This window comes from Bubalus kerabau, chromosome 7, assembly GCF_029407905.1.
Source record: "Bubalus kerabau isolate K-KA32 ecotype Philippines breed swamp buffalo chromosome 7, PCC_UOA_SB_1v2, whole genome shotgun sequence".
Taxonomy (NCBI): domain Eukaryota; kingdom Metazoa; phylum Chordata; class Mammalia; order Artiodactyla; family Bovidae; genus Bubalus; species Bubalus kerabau.
The window spans coordinates 91,557,273-91,562,323 of record NC_073630.1 but is presented as its reverse complement, the minus strand read 5'-3'; the positions used below and the strand labels follow the sequence as shown (position 1 = coordinate 91,562,323).

At 41.6% G+C, this 5,051-nt stretch overlaps 1 non-coding gene across 1 annotated transcript; it reads left to right on the top strand.

The window, feature by feature from the left end:
- Positions 1–459: 459 nt before the first annotated feature.
- TRNAC-ACA (transfer RNA cysteine (anticodon ACA)) lies at positions 460–532 on the top strand. The gene has a single exon. It is a non-coding gene; the product is annotated as a tRNA-Cys (tRNA).
- The last annotated feature ends 4,519 nt before the right edge of the window (positions 533–5,051 follow it).

Sequence of the window (5,051 nt, the reverse complement as noted above, 5' to 3'; positions counted from 1 at the left end):
ATTTTTTGTTGATCTTGATTCTCTTCTTTTTGGAGAGGAGGAAAAAATAAGGCATAGACCTGCACAATAGGGGCAAAGAGATGGCCTTGTCATTTTTCTGTATTTGCCCCTCTAGTGGTGGAGAACATCATGCAGCATGGCCATTGAGCATCACCCAGAAAAGCCATACTTAAGTATAAACAATGGAAACTTATCACAGTATTAACAGAGGAAGATTTGGTATATGCTCCTCCTTGATGCCAGTGACAGTCTTTGCTCATATTCATGTTTAGAGAAAAGGGGAAGTAAGGGCTATCTTCTGACACCTAGTATAATTCATTTGAAACCATGGTTTCAAAAGACATGTCAGAAATCGACATATCATGTTAATTTTATGCAAAGTTTTTGAGCTGCTGCTATAATGTCTTCCACAGTGGTGGCTGCACCATTTCACTTTTTGTATGGTGGTCAAGGGTCACTTCCCTGGTGGCTCAGACGGTAAAGCGTCTGCCTACAATGCAGGAGACCCAGGTTCAACCCCTGGGTCAGGAAGATCTCTTGGAGAAGGAAATGGCAACCCTCTCCAGTATTCTTGCCTGAAAATCCCATGGACGGAGGAGCCTGGTGGGCTACAAGTCCAAGAGGTCGCAAAGAGCTGGACACGATTGAGTGACTTCACTTTCACTTTCAAGGGTCACAGTTCAAGGGTCAGAACTCATAGATCAAGGGCCTCTAGTTGTTGCCCTTTCAGACTCTAGGATACCTGTCCCACTCCTGGACTTTTAAAATGCTTTGCTGAAACACTTTGTGGAGTTCAGAGTTTAGTATCTCCTTGCAGTAAACCTTTCTCTGCTCCGAATTCCAATGTTTGGGGTTTATTTAGTCTCACTGTGCATTGGGCACATGAACTTCTGTTTACTAACCAAAATAGTTTGCTTCACTGGGGGTCAAAAATCAGAGGTCGAAAGGCCAGTGATAAAATGTGCTGGGTCAAGGGTCCAGGATCAAATGTCAAGGATCGAAGGTCAGAAGTCATAGATCAAAAATTTGGGGTCATACGTCAAGAGTCACAGAACAACTGTCAGATGTCATAGGTCATCATAGGTGATATATCTGTGCATCATATGCTGCTAATGGTAAAGAACCTGCCTGTCAGTGCAGGAGACATAAGAGATGCGGGTTCAATCCCTGGGTTGGGAATATCCCCTGGAAGAGGGCATGGCAACCCACTTTAGTATTCTTGCCAGAAGAATCCCATGGAAAAAGGAACCTGGAAGGCTATAGTCCATGTGGTCACAAAGAGTTGGACACGGCTGAAGCGACTTAGCACACATGCTGCATTTAAATTTTTAACAGCAAGTTCTTGAAAACCTGACCATTGTCAAAATCAAAACTATATCTCCAGTACTGAGACTTAATAGGCTGTGTGACTGATTGTAGAAAGACATATTTATATGGAGGCTACGGGTAGAAAATGAGACACGTCTGGACTGTCGCTTGTAGTTGAACTAGAAGTAGTTGTCCATGGGCCATGCAGGCACAGACCTGGCAAAGTCTCCATCAGTCCTGACAGGTTTTCCTTGCAGCCAGTAGCTGTGGCCATTAGTTACACCTTTTCTCAGAGGACTCGGTCTCCCTCACAGCCTCCTCCAGGAAGTGTGCTTGGGTCTCCCAGGAGAATTGCAGCTGAAGAGAGTGACCAATGGTGGGAGCCAGCTTTGAAGGAAGTGGGGCAGCAAATTGGCTGGGGTGGCAGGACAGGTGGAGGACGTTAAGGATTGGAAATCATCTTCCTGGGTGTCTCTAGGACAGCTCCCCTGGGGACATCACAGAGAGGTGCTCAGGAGGTCAAGCACATCCAGTGACATGGGAAGGGAGGCACCTGCTTATCTCTACCATCTTCACAAAAGCCTGCCTTGCTTATTTTTACTAAAATGTTTCAAAAATTAAATGTAGAAAAAGGCAAAACAAACAAACAATATCTGGGCAGGTGACTTTATCTTCAGGTCTCTTCCAGAGCCCTCAGTGTAGACCATGCTAGGCTCTACCGGTGAGGGAAACACTGCCACCTGCCTGTCACTTTGAGAATGTCAGCAGGCCCTGGCCTTGTCTATTAGTTACCCAGTCATGTCTGACTCCTTGCGACCCGGTGGTCTGTAGCTTGTCAGACTCTTCTGTCCATGGGATTCTCCAGGCAAGAATACTGGAATGGGTTGTCATGCCGTCTCCAGAGGATCTTCTCCACCCAGGGATCGAACCCAGGTCTCCTTCACTGCAAACAGATTCTTTACCATCTGAGCTACCAGGGAAGCCCCTGCCCTTCAGACCAAGTGCCAAACTTTACTGGTGTCAATGTGGGCAACTCAGCCACCAGAGTAGGGGTGCACAGGACTCAAGACCTGTGGCTGCCTTTTCCAGTGGCTCCAGGGAGGAATTACTCAGCTGGTCAGATTATAGAGATAATCAGTTAGACATTGTTTTTAATCTTTAAGAGGACTGTTTGTGTGTTAAATTGCTTCAGTTGCATCGGACTCTTTGTGAGCCCATGGACTGGGGCCTGCCAGACTCCTCTGTTCATGGAATTCTCCAGGCAAGAATACTGGAGTGAGTTGCCATTTCTTTCTCCAGGGGATCTCTCCAACCCAGGGATCAAACCTGGGTCTCCTGTATTGCCGGCAGATTCTTTACCATCTGAGCAACCAGGGATAAATATACTGAAACAAAACAAAACAAAACAAAGAATAGGAAGGCCATCTGAGGGAAAAGCCCTCTGTCTTGGGATAGGACGGGGGAGTAGGGCAGGGGGTGTGAGGTGAGAAGAGCTTCTGTAGGAAACTTTCTAGACAGTAGTGAATCTAGGGCAGAGTGAGAACTGGCGTATCCATCTTCTATAGTCCATGATGTATTACATCCTATGGAATTCCATCAATTTTATGTTTCTTTCAACAATCTGCAAAACTTTACAAAACAGAAACAGATTCACAAGCCTAGAGAATGAAAGTATGGTTACCATAAATAGTAGAGAATTTGGGATGGACATGTACACACTGCTATATTTAAAATGGATGACCAACAAGTACCTACTGTATAGCACATGGAACTCTGCTTAATGTTATGTGGCAGCCTGGATAGGAGGGGAGTTTCCGGGGGGAAAGATACCTGTATATGTATGGCTGAGTCGCTCTGCTGCCCACCTGAAATTATCACAACATTGTCAATCTGCTTTACTCCAATATAAAATAGAAAATTTTAAAAAATCTGATTTTATGTTTGAATTTGTAAGGTGTTAAAGTATCTTATTTCAACACATTTAAAACTAAAATTTAAATTTAAATATTTTAGTCTATATTTCTGTTTCAGCAGTGTATACATAATGCAACTGTCATTTAGCTTGCAGGCAAATGCTTCTGTATTTGGAGGTAGGGGAGGATATGAAGTATGATGGGTGGGTTGTCAGGACCTATAAACCTTTCTTTTTCAGGAATAATATTTGTCACTTCTCTGCAGTCTTCCTCTCTGTATGTTCTATATTCTTTTGTGGTTCATCCATCAATGTGATTCTGTTTACCATCTTCTATATATTTACAAAAAATACTTTATATGCTAACTACCACTTCCTGTCCTCAGTAATGTTGTACATTTATTTCTTTTTGCAAAATATGTTTTGGATTAAAATTTCAATGTTATTATGAGATACAAGGAAGATCATCAGATTTATTCCTTCAAATACTTTAAACCCAACATATTTTCAATTTTTAAAAATGTATTATACATCCTTGTTTCATGTCATATGTTACTTTGGCTTCTCAAGCATGAGTGTTAAACGATAGAAAACTAATTGCAAAATTATTTAGTGGTTAAATAATCCAGGTTTTACTCCACTGAAGTGGATGGGGGAATACTAATGTTTAATAATTATGTCTATACTAAGACATAATACTTATGTCTTACAGACATAAGGCTGTAAGACATTAGTATTCATGTGGTTTGTTAGAGTCTCAAGGATAAAAGTTAAAATTCGGGGCTTGAATAGAAGTCCAGCAAGTATAAGTTGACATATGTCACTCTTCATTTTAAATGTTGGGGTAGATCTGATGAAGAGGCAGCCTGGTTATTTCACTCTTCTCTTTTTCTATAATCTTTCTTGGTATGTAGTTTGCAAATTGCTCACCTTCATCAGAAAGCTCCCAGCAAAACACCCTCCTTTGTTGCCCTGTTTTTCTTGTATATGCCTCACAATGAGTTTCACTGACAGCCAGCAATGACCAGCCAAGCAACTTTGACTTGATCGCCTTGAGCACATGATTTTAAGTTTCTTCACATCCATTGGGTTTCCCTGGTGGCTCAGACAGGAAAGAGTCCGCCTGCATTATTCCAGTATTCTTGCCTGGGAAATTGCATGGACAGAAGAGCCTGGTGGGCTAAAGTCCATGGGGACCCAAAGAGTTGGACATGACAGAGTGACTAACACTTTCACATTTTTCATTTTTTTCATATCCATCAGTTGTTTTTCTTATGTGAAATCAGAGTGCTTATAACCACCTGTGGTTCTATGACATTTATTTAGCTTAACCTTAGAAAAATTAAAAATTTAATTTTTTTTTTGAATTTTATTTTATTTTTAAACTTTACATAATTGTATTAGTTGTATTAAAATTTTAATTCTATAGGAAATTTAATTCTCATTCTCCATCTTTCACAGCAATGAATATTAGGACACTGAAGAAAAATCCCAGAGAGGACAGGCGCAGAGAAGTTTGCATTTCTCTGATTTTATCAGATTCTGTTCTGAAATTAGCTGTTAGGCATAATTTAATTCAGTATGAGAGGTGTGTATGTGAGAGAGAGAGGTGTGTTGGTAGAAAGGATTGCTGATTAGTCACTAAGTCGTGTCCAACTCTTTGTAACCTCATGGACTGTAGACTTCTCTGTCAATGGGATTCTCCAGGCAAGAATACTGGAGTAGGTTGCCATTTTCTTCTCCAGGGGATCTTGCTGGATCAAGGATCAAACCCACATGGCAGGTGGGTTTTTCTTTACCACTGAACTACCAGGGAAGTCAATGTTGCTAG